This window comes from Oryctolagus cuniculus, chromosome 3, assembly GCF_964237555.1.
Source record: "Oryctolagus cuniculus chromosome 3, mOryCun1.1, whole genome shotgun sequence".
Classification (NCBI taxonomy): domain Eukaryota; kingdom Metazoa; phylum Chordata; class Mammalia; order Lagomorpha; family Leporidae; genus Oryctolagus; species Oryctolagus cuniculus.
Window position 1 is genome coordinate 152,492,841 of NC_091434.1, and position 16,599 is coordinate 152,509,439.

The following is a 16,599-nucleotide window of genomic DNA, read 5'->3' on the forward strand; positions in this document are numbered from 1 at the left end:
TCCAGAACTATTTGAAAGTACAAAGCTGACATGGTACCCCATCACTCTGAAGTACTCCAGTACCAGTGGTTCCATTAATGTGCTTTATAGCAAAGGGATTCAGTCCACAATCATGCCATGCATTTAGTTGCTAGTCTCTCCAGATTCCTTCAATCTGGAACAGTTTCTCCAGTTTTCCCTGACTTTCATGACCTTGATACTTTTTTCAAAAAATATTTATTATTTATTTGAGAGGTAGAGTTACAAAGAGAGAGAGAGAGAGAGAGAGAGAGAGAGAGAGAGAGAGAGAAAGAGAAAGAGACAGAGACGCAGAGAGACACATGCAGGGAGAGACAGAGATCGTCCGTCTGCTGGTTCACTCCCCAAATGGCTACAACGTCCAGGGCTGGGACAGGCTGAAACCAAGAGCATGGAACTCCACCCAGGTTTCTCAAGTCAGTAGCAGGGGCCCAGGGCAGATTAGCATGGGTCTACATAGGAAGTAGAGCAGCTGGGACTCGAATTGGTGCTCATAGGGAATGCTGGTGTCCCAGGCGGGAGCTTAACCCACTGTGCCACAATGCTGGCCCTGACTTTGATACTTCTGATGAATACATACCGGTTATTTTGTTGAATGTCCTTGAATTTGGGCTTGTCCAGTGGTTCTGCATGATTGAGTCAGGTTATATATACACCCTGGTGAGCATGTCATTGGCCTGATGCTGTGCTTTCCTCATTGTGTCCTATCAGGTGGCCTATGATTTTATTTGTCCTGCTGTTGATTAGCCTCATTTTGATCACTTGACCGAGGTGGTGTCTGAGAGGATTTTCTACTATAAAGTTACTCTGCTGCCTTTTGTAGTTAATAAGTATCTTAGAAATGACACTTTGAAACTATGTAAATTCTTTATCAACTTTGATTTCATTACAACATTGTGTGCTCCTTTTTTCCTGCTTTATTCAATGAGCTGCCATTTGTTACTAGCAACATTATTTTGATATTTGAATTGTGCTGGATTTGGCCTGGGGGAAGCCTTTCTAACTGGTATCTGAATTTTTGGGAAATATCCTTGTCATTCTTTGAGGACATGATTTCTTTTTAACGTGTTCCAAACTTATTTGTACTTTCCCCACTCTGGCCTTGGAACCAGCATTTTCTCCAAGGCTCCCTTTATCCTTTTAGTGGAGAAAAATATATAGAAGTCCAGATCTGGGCAGCAAGTATGCTTACTGCCACTGGGTGTTGCTGCACCCAGTCTTCTTGGGACAGAGCAAGGGAATATATGTACACATACACAGATATATGCATTTTCATGTAAATTATTTTTTATATTTAATGCTTATCTATCAGTGCTCTTGAAATCATGAGTCCACATTGATACCTCAAATTCAAGTCTAATCCTCAGGGTTCATTCCATTTTTCTTCTTTCTATATTGGTTCCTTCCCTGACAGTGGGAAACCTAGAACTTTTTATCCTTAATACATTTACTTAATTGTTCATTCCACCCTTATGTAGCCAGTACCTCTTAAAATCCCTTCTCACCTGGCTCTGGCTCTGACAGGTATAGGCTCTGACACTAGTTGTTGAGTAGCCCCTCTCAGGGCCCTGATCTTCCTGTTTGGGCTCCAAAGTCCAGTATATTCTACCTTCTCCCTGTGCTGCAGGGGCACCATCCTCACAACCCTGGCTCTCACACCTGCCTATCTGCTCTCTGTTCTTAGACACACTGCTTCCATCCTGATGCCCCGTGCAGGGCTGTCTACCTGCATAGATGCTCTCCTCACCCTACTCTACATGTCAGAGTGCTGCCTTCTTCCCTCACTGTGTGTCCCCAGCCAGCGAAGATACCTACCTTGCTTGGCCCTGCTTTGGCTTTAGAAATGAGTTATTTAGGGAAGGAAGAGAAAGAAAAGGCAGATCCACCTTTATCAATGATTTTAATCCTCTTCCTTCTTACTATTAAAAATATTTCCAAAAAGTATATTAGATACTGCAGCCCTGGAATTTTGATAGTGGTCTCTTATTGGCTCTTGCCTTCTTTTATTCAGCTGTGCCATTATCTGTTAAATTCTTCACTTCTTAAGGTGGAATTGGTCTCATTCTGTGAAGGTGTAAAAAGTGAAGAATTGAACCTAATTGCAAAGAGCATGTCTGCTGGAGAACAGCAGTCACAGTGCAAGCTCCAGTTTGTGCATATTTATCTCAGCACAGTTGTTGTGTGTGTCAAAGGGATGGAGGGAGGGAGAGAGAGAAGAAATTTCTGAAAGTTGGCATGATTAACTTGTAAACCTGCTCTTCTTGTGAAGGGGCATTCTTTAAACATTTGTAATTTCTAGAAAACTCTTTTTGTCTGCAACAGGCTATAGATTAAGTAGCCTCTCCCAGTGTGGCAGAAGGATCTACTTGTCTAACAACGTCTCCACTACACTGGAAGTTATTCAAGGACAGGAGTGTAGGCTCTGTGACAGTAGTGTGTTTGCTATGAACACCTGGTCTGGAACTCTAGCACTGTGCTCTGCATACTTGGGCGACACCAAAGTCCTTTACCTCCCTCCCTCCCTCCCTCCGTCCCTTCCTTCCTGAGATTTATTTGCAAGGGCTAGAGAGAGAGAGAGAGAGAGAGAGAGATCTTCCATCTACTGTTCACTCACCAGATGGCTGCAACAGCTGGGGCTGGGCCAGGCTGAAGCCAGGAGCCAGGAGCTTCTTCCAGGTCTTCCATGTCAGTGGCAGGGGCCCAAACACTTGGGCCATCTTTGGCTTCTCTTCTGAGGCCATTAGCAGGGAGCTGAATTGGAAGTGGAACAGCTGGGGCATGAACTAGTGCCCAAATGGGATGTCAACATCGCAAGTGGTGGCTTTAGCCACTACACCACAATGCCAGCTTCCATGCTCTTTCTTTTATACTTCATCATATGCAGACTAAGATGGGCTCTGTCTGCTTTGAGCTAATGGTGTGGTTATCCCAGAGTCTAGGGACAGTCTGTTACCTAACGGCACGTCCCTCTTGTCCATGTTGGAGACAGTTCTGTGTAGTGTAAACTAAGTGTTCAGTAAGTTTGTATACACTTCAATTTACTTATTGTAGTACTTAATACCTCCACCCGACCCCAGTTTCCTCCCAATGATCTAGTAATAGCTGAGGGAATGGATGGGAAGGTGACTCCATTATTTAACACCTGTGCCACTTAAGATAAATTATCTAATATTGGAGGATCAGTTTCCTCTGTAGTACAGTGGGGGATTTGAATAATTTCCTCACTGAGTTGCTGTGAGGATTAAATGGGGTACAACTATGTAAATGTGCCCAACACCTGTGCCAGAGTGGGTTCTCAGTGCAGGCATTGTTTACTTCCCCTACTTCAAGTTTAAGGGGCTCCTACAAGAAAGTGAAGATGGCTGAACCAACATTGTCCTAATGACCATTCAGGCATAATATTTACCTAAAAACTGTAATTTTCCTTGACTGAGTAATCCCATGACTGTTGCTCAAGATTCAATTTTGTTAATCATAGTAAGAACTCTCCATGGCTTGGGTCTCAGTCCTCAATTTTGATCTCGTCAATGGTAACTAGGTTTGGGAGTAATTCTTTTTGACACCAGATGGCGCTTATCCATGTATGTGTGAGGCTGTCCTGTATAAAGTTATGTTTGGGGAAAAACACATCTTGTGACTTTTCAGAATTTTATAGTGGTTTTGATACTCATGCTCACCCTGGTGGTGAGATATTTTAGGGCTAAACCATGAGGTAAGGACAGAAGTTTGGTGAGAGTTTTACAGTTCTTTTAGATCATTCTTTTTACCCATCTAATTCCCAACCCCTATATTTAAACACAAGGTATTTACTAAGGAAAATAATGAGATGGGAAGAATACAGGTGAATAAATATGGTATTGAAGTTTTATAGAGGTATATGAAATTGGACATGCACTAAATCATGAATTAGAGCTATGAAGACAATGAAGTAATTTGTAGACTCATAATTTCCTGATTTTTCAATATGATCACAAAAGCATTCATACTCTGACACACTAGTAGTAGATAATCGGCATTATAAGAACTCAGAGCTCATTGGAAATATGGTGACTGCTAAAAAATTTTGAAGTGTTTTCTGTATCACTTTTGATAAAATTCAACAGATATTTATCAAGCCTCCCATCATGATACAGAGAGGACACATGGTCCCTTCCCTTCATGAAGTTAGAAATAATTACCATGTTTGACTGAGGTTAGCTGCTATAATAGAGATTGTATGGGATCAGAAGTAAGGGTTGTCAGAATTTGTGGTAAGGGGCTGTTTTAGGTGAGATGCAAGAGGAATACTGTTAGATATTTCTTACTTACTGTGTTTTCCCTGAATATTTGACATAAGCAATTTGGAAAAAAATACTTTGGTGAAATATAATTTTAACTTTTATAATGTTTCAACTGATTCCTAGAATAGTTTTGGCATGCGTGTATGATCAACCTCTGTTACAAGTCAAAGTAGGTGACTTTGCGTTTTCATCTGAACTGCAAGTGGAAAGACAACTGAGAGTTGGTGGTGGTTTGGGTTGGATACGGTTTGTTTTCCAAGCTTGATCTCCAATGTAAGGGTACTGAGAGGTGATGGAACCTTAAGATGTGAGCCCTAGAGAAGAGAATTAGATCATGGGGCATCACGCGCAGAAGATTCTTTCTCACCTCCTGGGAATGGGTTAGGTCTCAGGAGACTGGATTGGTTACTGTCGGAGCAGGTATTACGACACATGCTTGGCTTTCTTAGCTCATTTGTCTGCTTTCTCTCTCACTGTGCCACCTCTCATGCTCTTATGTACATGCCTACTTGCCATTCTTCTTGTGTGTGCTCCTACCCTGAAATGCTGTCTGCCACGTTATAATGCAGCAGTCCTATTTTGAACCACCTGCCTCCAAGACTGTAAGCTAAATAAACCTCTTTCCAGGGGCTGGCATTCATCCTAGCAGTTAAGATGCAGGTTAAGATGCCTGTATCCCACATTGCAGTACCTGGGTTCAATATCTGGCTTCAGCTCCTGACTCCAGCTTCTTGCTAATATAGACCTTGGAAGGCTCAGGTTGGCAGGTTCCTGCCACCCATGTGAGATACCTGGTTTAAGTTCCTGGTTCCTGGCTTCTATCTGGACTAATTCTGATCATTGTAGGTATTTGGGGAGTGAGCCAGTGAATGATGAGAGCTGCTTTGCTGTATCTGTCTGTATCTCTGTCTCTCAAAAATTTTTAAAAGCTTATTTTTTAAAAGCTTATATACCAGTCACAAATATTTTGTTGTAGAAATACAAAGTGGACTAAGACTCTGGAAATAAATCAGTTAGTTGACAGCTTGTGATTGTGTAGGACAAGTGGTCTTATTTGCAAACAGCAAAAACTGACCCTGGCTAATATAAGGAAAAGTGAAAAACTTCAGAATCTGATGGGAAGCTGAAGTATTAGATTTTAGAAAGAATGAAGTCCAGGCCATCTTAGGGATCTAGATAACAGGAACTGTGAGATAGTTTTCTCAGTATGCCATGGTCACAATGAATGACTCCCAGCCACTTCAGTTTTCTAATCTATTATTTAAAAAAAATCATGGTAGATATCAGTCTCTTTGGAGAGCACAGCTGGTTACAGTCCCATTTGGCATCAGATAGAAGGGTGACGGCTAGTGTGAGGAAAGGGAGTTCAGGCTTCGTGGGAGGACTGAGTTTCAGTGTGTTAAGTTGGAGATACTCAGACATTCAAATTGAGGCATCAGGGAGGTAGTTGGATATATGAGTCTGAAGGGAGGGAGAGAGGGAAGTCGGTCTTGCACATAATTAGTTTGTAGGTATCGTTAAAGTCATGGGATTTGAGATGATTACTAAAGGAGTGAATATACAAAAGAGACCTTAAATTACGTACTGGGGCTTTCCAACCTGAAGAGATTGGGAAGAGGGAAGAACAGCCAAGGAGACGAAGAGAATGATTAAGAATTTCTGCAGTCAGGTCTCTCAGAGAGAATTCATGTGTGTATTCTCATCCTCTAAGCCCTTTCAAATAGTCTGTTTATCTACATTCCCTAATCTCCAACCCCCTAGCCACCAATCCTTTGTGGATAGTACTCCCTTCAAATCTTTGCCTCCTCATTAGCACATAGGCACTGCCCACTAATTGATAATTATTCTGTTCATTAGCCTTCTTTTCTTGCAAAGCAAGAAGATGCAAGTGCAATATTACTTTCAAAATTTATTTATTGTTTGTATTTGAGAAAGAGAGACAAGACAAAGAAGGAAGAGGCAGAAGATGGGGAGGAATAGAGGGGGACAGAGAGAGAGAGATAGATAGGAGAGAGAGAGATGAGAGAGAGAGAGATAGATAGAGAGCTAGAAAGAAAATCTCCCATCCACCAGTTTATTTCCTAATTCTGTAATAGCTAGAGTTAGACCAGGGCACAAGCCAGGAGCCAGGAGCTCAATCTGGCCCTCTCGCATGGGTGGCGAGGATCCAAGTACTTGACCCGTTGCCTCTGCCTCCCAGGATGCACATTAACAGGAAACAGCGGGCATGGACCAGAAACTTGAATCCAGGCCCTCCAATATGGGATGCAGGCATCCTACATTGTGTCTTAATGACTCTACCAAACACCTACCTATGGAACCCATTAGTTTTGTCTTACTCTATGTTGATACTCTATCCAAACTCTGTCTACCCCATCTACCTACCTTCTCTGTCTCTAGTAATCAGTATTTTAAGTTCAGATGGACTTTTTTTAAAAATTTCCACATATGAAAGAGAACATTGTGCTATTTGTGTGTACTTGGCTTATTTGTCAGCGTAATGATACTCAGTTCTATCCATTTTGCTGCAAATGCCAGGATTTCATTCTTTTTCTTGACAGAGTAATATTCCATGATGTTTGTATGCCACATTTTCTTTATCCATTTATCTGCTGGTGGATACCTAAATTGATTCTGTATCTTGGCTATTGTGAATAGTGCTTCAGTGAACATGGAAGTATAGGTGTCTCTTTATAGGTTGATTTTATTTCCTTCAGGTATATACCTGGGAGTGGGATACTTGGGTAATATGTCAGAGCTATTTGTAATTTTTTGTGGAACTTTTATATTGTTCTCTATACTGTCTGTACTAATTTGCATTCCCAGCAACAGTGTATAAGGGTTTCATTTATTTGAAAGGCAGAGTAACAGAGAAGGGGAGAGACAGAGAGGGAAAGAATCCTCCATTTGGCGGTCTACTCCCCAAATGGTCCATGGCCCAGGCTGGGCTAGACAGAAGTCAGGAGCCAGGAGCTCTGTTATCTCCTGTGAGTCACAGGGGCCCAATCTTCTGCTGCTTTTTTCACCTGCATTAGCTGAGAGCTGGAAGGAAAGCCAAGCAGCCAAGATGTGAAGTAGCCCCCTGGTATGTTATCAGCACCCTGGTGTCACAAGTGGCAACTTAACCCACTTTGCCACAGCACCAGTCCTGGGTCCCATTTTTGTCATTTCTTATTTTTTGCCTTTTCATAATGGTCATTGTAACTGGAATAATGATATCTCATTGTGGCTTGATTTATATTTCCCTGATAGCTAATGATATTGAGCATTTTTATGTATATTTGTTCACCATTTGTATTTCTTCTTTTGAAAAATGTCTATTCAGATCTTTGCCCATTTCTTAATGGGTTTGCTTGTCTTTTGTTGTATTTTTTGAGTCCCTTATATATTCTCTATATTAATTGATTGTCAGATGCATAGTTTGAAACTATTTTTTAAAAATATTTGCTTTATGTATTTGAAAGCATTACAGAAAGAGGACAGTTGGGGTGGGGTGGGTGAGGAGAGAGAGAGGGAGAGCGAGATTCTGTACACTCTCCAAATGGCTGCAACAGCCAGGGCTGGAACTCCATCCAGGTCTCCCTTTTTTTTTTTTTTAGACTTATTTATTTGAAAGTCAGAGTTACATAGAGAGAAAGAGAGGCAGAGAGAGAAGTCTTCCATCCTCTGGTTTACTCCCAGTTAGCAACAATGAAGCCAGGAGCCAGGAACTTCTTCTGGGTATATGGGCTCAAGGTCTTGGGCCATATTCTACTGCTTTCCCAGGCCATAGAAGAGAGTTGGATCAGAAGTGGAGCAGCCAGGACCTGACCTGGTGCCCCTATGTGATGCCAGCACTGCAGGCGGTGGGTTTACCTGGTACGCCACAGCGCTGGCCCCAGGTCTCCCATTTGAAGAGTGTGTCAGGTGTCCAAGTACTTGGGCCATCTTCTGCTGCCTTCTCAAGCACATTAGCAGGAAACTGGCTCAGAAGTGGAGCAGCTGGGACTTGAACTGGCACTCATGTGGGATGCTGGCATCATGCAGGTGACAGCTTAACCCACTGTGTCACAACATCACAAGTATCCCATTCTGTTGTTGGTTTCCTTTGCTATGTAGGAGTTTCTTCATTTGTCACAGTCCCATTTATCTAGTTTTGCTTTTGGTTTCTATGCTTTTGGGGTCTTATACAAAAAAATCATTGCTTATGCTAATATATCGCAGTATTTCCCCAATGTTTTCTTCCAGTAGTTTCATATTTTACATTCATTTTGAGTTAATTTTTATATAAAGTGAGTAGGAGTGAGGTCTTATTTCAGTCTTCTGCATATGGATATTGAGTTTCCCTAGCACCATTTATTGAACAGACTGTTCTTTCTCCAGTATAGATTTTTGGTGTCTTTGTCAAGAATCAATTGGTTGTAGATATAGAAAATGTGTTATTTGAAGAATTTTTCTTCTTCACTAATTTTTTTTTAAGATTTATTTTATTTATTTGAAAGAGTTACAGAGAGAGGTAGAGACAGAGAGAGGTCTTCCATCTGCTGGTTCAGTACCCAGATGGCTGCAACGGCCAGAACTGTGTCAATCTGAAGCCAGGAGTTTCTTCCAGGTCTCCCACACAGGTGCAGGGGTCCAAGAACTAGGGCCATCTTTTACTGCTTTCCCAGGCCACAGCAGGGAGCTGGATCTTTAAAGGACTCAGAAGTGGCATTTGGGCTGGCGCCGCGGCTCAATAGGCTAATTCTCTGCGTACGGCGCCAGCACACCGGGTACTAGTCCTGGTCAGGGCACCGGATTCTATCCCGGTTGCTCCTCTTCCAGACCAGCTCTCCGCTGTGGCCCGGGAAGGCAGTGGAGGATGGCCCAAGTGCTTAGACCCTGCACCTGCATGGGAGACCAGGAGAAGCACCTGGCTCCTGGCCTAGGATCAGTGCAGTGCACCTGCCGCAGCGTGCCAGCTGCAGTGGCCATTGGGGGGGTGAACCAATGGAAAAAAGGAAGACTTTTCTCTGTCTCTCTCTGTCCACTCTGCCTGTCGGAAAAAAAAAATAATAAAAAAAGTGGCATTTGGGTTTTTATAGGTCAGAACAGAAGTCAAATAGCTAGCACCCCAAAGCTAGCAAGGGAGAAAAATAATTCATAGATTGGCTAGGGGATGGGGCCGGCACTGTGGCGCAGCGGGTTAAAGCCCCAGCCTGCAGCACCGATATCCCATATGGGCACCCATATGGGATGCTGGCGCTTCAGGCCCCTCTTCTCCACTATTCTCAGGTACCCCAGAGAATGGTTAAAAATTATAAATCCATGGTGGCAAATTGCATAGAACCATCTAAATGAGCTTAGCATTTTTCATTCTTAGACATCTAATCAGGTTTTGGGGAAGTCACCATGACAGTGAAATGCAGTTGAAGGACAGGTAGGAGCAGACTTACTTGGGGTCACATAACCTCCTTTTGGGCCTTTGGGCTTGTTGTGTAATCACCAGCCTGGCTGCTGAAGGCTGCCGAAGAAAACTGATCCTGCTTGCATGTTCTGGGCCGAGGCTAATTTTATTGTTGCTGAAAACTGGCCTCTCATTAGGTTCCTGACTTGGCACCACCTCCAGAGTTTCATATATATTGATTTCCTGTAAAATTGCTCCTGGCACACAACTGTGCAGTCATTACTGACCTGAACTACTTGCTCAGACACCTCACCAGAAACCTTAACCAGGAGCTTCTCTTGTTCATTTCCAGATTCAGTCTCTCTGCTACCAGCAATCACTCGCCATGGTTACACTGTTTCTTATCCCTCTCCCCCCAGCCCCTAGTCAATATTTTTTTTCTTTAAAGAATTATTTTATTTATTTGAAAGACAGGTGTTACAGAGAGAAGTAGAGCCAGAGAGAGAGGTCTTCCATTCCACTTGCTCACTCCCCAAATGATGGCACCAATATGGGATATTGGCGCTGCAGGCTGGGGCTTTAACCTGCTGCGCCACAGCGCTGGCCCCATCCCCTAGCCAATCTTATACTATGAATTATTTTTCTCGCTTGCTAGCTTTGGGGTGCTAGCTATTTGACTTTTGTTCTGACCTATAAAAACCCAAATGCCATTTCTGAGTCCTTTAATGTGTTACAATTTGCAGATATCCTAATTGTTATAAATTTTATTATAAAGCTAATTGATGTTTGTGGATAAATGTACTTAGTCTAATAATATGAACACTAGAGGGCACTCTTGAAAAGATAAAGCGTAGATTGCTTCATTTCTTTGGTTTTTGAATTCTTTATGATCCTAGTTGAAATAATTTAGGTTAGTGACTAAAATGATTATTGAATTCTGATCAAGTATGGGTAAACAAATTGTGATCTATAAAATACCAAAATACTTTAAATAAACAACAAAAGGCAATGAGCAGTGAATTGACTATCTCCCTTGACTCAGGATAAATTTCCGAAATGCACACATTCAAAATGACATGCCTGGCGACTAATCATGTGAAAGCTTACGTTATTTATATATTTATTCAGCAAATACCAACTCAGATTTTACCGCACTGTAGCCTCCCTAGAGGACACAAAAATGATTTAGATACAATCCTGTCCTCAGTGAATGTATAATCTAGTGTAGTGTTCTCGAATATAAACATGATATATAAGCCACATATCAGATTTTGCATTTTATAGAAGTTACATTAACAAAAACAAACAGCTGACAATTAAAGCAATTAATTTGGTAATACTTTTTATATAACTTGATATATCCAAAATATTATCTTTTAAAATTGTACTATATAAAAGTTACTTCAGGGAGCCAGCATTGCCGTATAGGGAGGTAAACTGCTGCTTGTAGCCTGGCATCCCGTATCTGAGCACTGGGTCCAGTTCCCATCCAGCATCCTATCGATGTGCTGGGGAAGGCAGTGGAAGATAGTCTAAGTTCCTGAGCCCCTGCCACCCATGAGGGAGATACAGATGGAGTTCCTGGCTCCTGGCTTCTGCCAGGCACAGCTCTGGCTAATGGGACGATATGGAGAGTGGGTCAGTGGATGGACTATCTCTTGTTCTCTTTTTATTTCCCCCCTCTATGCTTTCTAAAGCAATAGAAGAGAAATATATTGATCTTTTAAACATTATTACAGGTTGAGTTTTTTTTTTTTTTCTCTGAAATACTGGGGACAAGAAGTCTTTCAGATTTTTTCAGATTTGGAGTTTTGCATACATGTGTGCTATCTTGGGGAATGGGACCCAATTCTAAACACAAACTGATTCATGTTTCATATACATCTTATGCACAATAGCCTGAAGGTAGTCTTATGTGCTGTTTTAGTGTGCCTGAGTTTTGGCTTGTGGTGTCCTGTTAGTCCTCAGAAATTTTCAGATTCTGGAACATTTTCGATTTTTGGATTAAGGATGTTCAATGTTTAGTGAGACATAGTCTGTGTGTGTGTGTGTGTGTGCGTGCTGTGTGTGTGTTAAGACTTTGAAATCCAGCGCGTACTTTACACTTACAGCACACTCTCACTTGTATTGGCTCTTTTCAGTGGCTCAAAAGCCACGTGTAACCTGTGGCTGCCTTTTTGGACAGCGCGGCTGTGGGGTCCAGCACTCTCATCAGGCTGCACACTGAAAATGTGAGTGGCAGCGTCTCTATTTTTATTGCAATATCATTTGTAGTCCAAAAAACTTACCAATTACAGCATGCAATTCTGTCAGCACCACTTTTTAAAACTAGCATCTGTTATTGTTCCAAGGATGTAATATCTTCTCTTTTGTCTGTGAGGTGTTTTTTTTAATTTTTAATTTTAATTTTCCATTTTTATTGATGCTGTGTCTTTCACTTTCACATTTTTTAAAAAAACTGCTTTGGTTGCTGTTTTTATCATTCTTCTTTTAGAACTCTTCCTTGTATGTTTGGTGATCTTTGAAAGAAAACGTGTGTGTGTGTGTGTGTGTGTGTGTGTCTGGTGTCTTCAAAGGTGGAGAGATCGATGATTGATTTCTCTGTGGAGTGAGGGAGTGAAAACGAATAATTTCCCTTTCAACTAAGTTCTTATACAGCTTGGACCAGTTTGTTCCTTCCTCCCTCCCTCCCTCTCAGCTTCCCTCCTTCTTTCTCCCTGTGAGGACAGGGAGAGAAAGAGAGAGAAAGAAGAGGAGGAGGAGGAAGAGGAGAAAGAAGATGAAGAGGAGGAGAGGAGACAGGAGAGGCAAGAGGGAAAGGGAGAAATCTTGTATCTGTGGTTCTCTCCTCAAATGGCCACCGTGGCCAGGACTGGGCCAGGCTGAAGCCAGGTCCTGAAAGCAGAGCAGCTGAGACTGAAACTGGCAGTCTGATGGTACTGGAGTTCCAAATGGGGCTTAGCCTGCAGTGCCACCGTGCTGGCCCCTCGGCCTGGTTTCTTCCAAGTATGCATAAACTCAGCCTACTGCTTTTTTTTTTTTTAAGTTTATTTATTTGAAACACAGAACAACACAGAAATAGATAGATAGAGCTGGGGGCGCCAAGGGGTGGGGTGGAGATCTCTTCCATCCACTGGTTCACTCTCCTAAAAGCCTGCAGTAGCAGAGGGTGGGGCCAGGCTGAAGCCAGGAATTAGAAATTCCATTCAGGTTTCCTTCGTGGGTGGCAGAGACCTAAGTAGTTGAGCCATTACCCTCTGCCTCCTAGGGTATGCATCTGGAAGCAGAGGAGCTGGGAGTCCTCACTAGGCACTTCCATGTAGAATGCAGGCATCCCAAGCTGAGGCTTAAACCCTATGCAACTGCCCCAGAATCTTCTTACCTTAAGAGCTTAATCCTGTTTTGTTCTGTTGTGTGTGCACATGAGGAAATAACTTTTTTTCTAAAAGTTCTGATCTTGGGGCTGTCACAGTGGCACAGCAGGTTAACACCCTGGCCTGAAGCACCGGCATCCCGGTTCAAGACCGGCTTCTCCACTTCCGATCCAGCTCTCTGCTGTGGCCTGGGAAAGCAGTAGAAGATGGCCCAAGTCCTTGGGTCCCTGCACCCACGTGGGAGACTCTGAAGAACCTCCTGGCTTCTGGCTTTGGATCAGTGCAGCTCTGGCCGTTGTGGCCAATTGGGGAGTGAACCAAGGGCTGGAAGACTACCCTCCCACCCCGCCTTCCTCTCTCTCTCTGCCTCTCCTCTCTCAGTGTAACTCTGCCTTTCAAATAAATAAATAAATCTTGTAACAAAAAGTTCTGATCTTAGTATTATACTTACATTAAAAAAGGAAAGATGGAAAATAGTTTATTCTGTTGGGTAAATTACAGTATGCAATCATAAGTTGAACTTTATTTTTAAAAATTTATTTACTTATTTGAAAGGCAGAGTTACAGAGAAAGAAGACGGGGCAGGGTGGGGGGGATAGTGAGCGTGCAAGCAAGCCTCCATCTGCCGGTTTGTTCTCCAAATGGCTGCAATGGTTGGGGCTGGGTCAGGCCAAAGCCAGGAGCCTGGAGCTTCATCTGGGTGTCCCATGTGGATGCAGGGTCCCAAGTACTTGGACCACCCTCTACTGGTTTCCCAGGTGCTTTAACAGGGAGCTGGATAGGAAGTGGAGCTGGATAGTTAGTGGAGCAGCCTGGACTTCAGCTTTGCAGGCTTAATCCACTCTGCAGTGGCTTAATCCACTGTGGTACAACGCCAGCCACCTGAGCTGTCTGTTGTGTGCACTGCCCCTGTAAAAAACAAGGCTCACATCCACACCTTTTTCAGCTTCCAGATTAGGTATTTCCTCCTCTGTTCAGCCTTCCCTGGCTCTTAACAATTGTAACTACTCTTCCATACCCATCTGTATACCCTGGCACTCCCTATTTTCCTTCCTTTCTTTTTAAAATTTTTCTATATTGCATATAACATCATAGGACACCTGTAGTTTCACCTCTGTTTCTCTCTCCTCAAAATCAGCAAAATTTTAAAGTAGATTTTTATGTTGAGTAAAACATTCAGACAAAAAAGAAAAATCATGTTTACAGCTTGATGAATTTTCACAAAATTGCATACCCATGACACTGTATCCCAGATAAAGAATTAGAACACTGGGGCCAGTGTTGTGGTTCATGTGGTTAAGCTGTTGCTTGCGATGCTGCATCCCATATCAGAGTGCCAGTCTGAGTCTTGGCTGCTCTATTTTCAATGCAGCTTTCTGCTAATGTGCCTGGGTAGGCAGTGGAGGATGGCTCAAGTACTTGGGCCCTGCCACCCAAGTGGGAGACCTACATGGAGTTCATGGCTCTTCTCTTTGGCCTGCCTCTGCCCCTACTGTTTTGTGCATTTGTCAAGTGAACCAGCAGATGGAGGAACTCCCCACCTAACCCTGGACCCCATCACTCTGCCTTTCAAACAAACAAACAATAAATCTTAAAATAAATAAATAAATAAATAAAAATAAAAAACTAGAACATTACTAGCATTTCTGAGTACCATATGCCCTGTACCAAAACTAACCCTGACTTGAACCCTCCTTAAAAGCTTACTACTCCTTGACTTTCTTTTACCTTGTGTTAGTTTTATCTATTTTAAGTTTTATGGAAATTAGATACAGTACCTGTTATTTTTGTCTGGACCCCCTCAGCACTATATTTGTAAGTTACATCTAGGATGTTGTGTCAGTAGTTTGTTTATGCCCTTTGCTGTGTAGTGCTCCATTGTATGACTGTAATTTATCTATCCAAACCACTCTTAATGTCTATTAGGCTGGTTTACAGCTAGAACTATTAAGAATAGTTATTTTTTGTTTTGAAAAAGCCACATGGGTTCCTAAGCTACTTTCTCCATCCTGACACATACTTCCTTTGAGGCAATACACAGGACTAACCATGTGCTTGAATTCAGGGAAGCTGAAATGTTATTCAGCCATTTTCTCATTCTCCTACTAAGTTACTTGATAACAGAAATCTTGACTTAATCATATTTGAACTTGCAGTATTTGGCATGGACCAGGTATATAATAATCTAAATACTGTTCCTGAGGGATTCCATAAGCTTTTATTGGATGCTAGGGATAGGGGAAACAGTTTATTTGAAAGGATCAGGGGTGAATTTAAGCTTCACCATCTAGAAACTTCAAATCCAGCAGTAAGAGGGGTTCTAAATACACTTCAGATAAAACTTTGGCTAAGGAATCAGTAGTACTCTTGACTGTATTGTAAAATATATTTTGAGATAGTACTGCATAGGTAGCAAAAACAATAAATTTTTTTGTTTCATAAGCAAAAAAGGAAATGCTAGGAGGTAGGTACTTAGTTTCTCAATTTTCTTTTTTATTGTGGTGAAATAGCTATATCTTTGTATCTTTCCATCACTGTCTTTAAGTATATGGTTCTGTGGTATTAAGTACATTCACATTGTTCTGCAACCATCATTATCATCCTTCATCTGAAACTGAACCCTTCTCCCCAGCCCTTGGTAATCATCTGTCTACTTCCTGTTTCTATGAATTTGACTACTCAGGGAGTCTGATGTAAGAGGAGTTACAGTATTCATCCTTCTGTGACTGGCTTATTTCACTTAGCATAATGTCTTCAGGATTCTAAATTTTCTTTTCAAGCATGTAGATTGAAAGATGTTTTGGTATATTAGTAAATAAAATATATTTGACTTTCTGAGATTCAAAGTTATCTTTCCAAAAGTATCAGAAAATTAAGGGCACAATTACTTGCCAAAATATGTCTACTTGTCTAGTAATTTTTATATATAATAAATGGTAGCACACTGACTAAGTGTGCTTAGTACTCCTTGGAGGAAACATAGCCTGATTTTTATAACAGAAATAACTAGATATATATGAGAGGGTATATTTACCTCCAAACAAGGAAAAGCCAATGAGTATAATGATTTTTACAGTAAAAGATAACCTTTGGTGATAAATACACACATTTGGGAGAAGAGCTGGTGAGCAAGCAAGTGCATTCATGTGCTGGTTCACTTACCAAATGCCTGCGGTGACTAGAAATGAGCAGGATTGAAGCCAGGAGAGGGAATTCAATCCAGGCCTCCCATGTAGTTGGTAGATATTCAAGTACTTGAGCCCTCACTGCCTCCTATGTTATGCATTAGCAGGAAGCCAGAGCTAGAGGTACTGCTACAAGAGGTGCTAGCATATTAATGGGTATCTTAACCACTGGACTACATGCCTGCCCTTGGTGATATTTTTATACTCAAGACTGTTAATAATGAATTAATTAGGGCATTACAGGGAATATTTTGACATGGAGGAGATCTGTCATAGAGACCACAATCTAAAAAAGAAGTAAATACTTAGTTCTGGAACATGAAGTGCTATCCATGTTTCTGTGTTGGGAATTGATGCTGGGAATATTTGTAATATAT

The 16,599-nt window shown here is 41.9% G+C and overlaps 1 protein-coding gene across 23 annotated transcripts in view; it reads left to right on the plus strand.

Annotated features, from left to right (window-relative positions):
- The window catches only part of ST7 (suppression of tumorigenicity 7), a 295,626-nt gene that overhangs the window by 21,409 nt on the left and 257,618 nt on the right, over positions 1–16,599 (plus strand). The window contains exon 1 of one of the 23 annotated variants that reach the window (XM_070069834.1): positions 11,810–11,894. The gene's annotated coding sequence lies outside the window, so the exon portion shown is untranslated. 23 annotated transcript variants of the gene reach the window in all.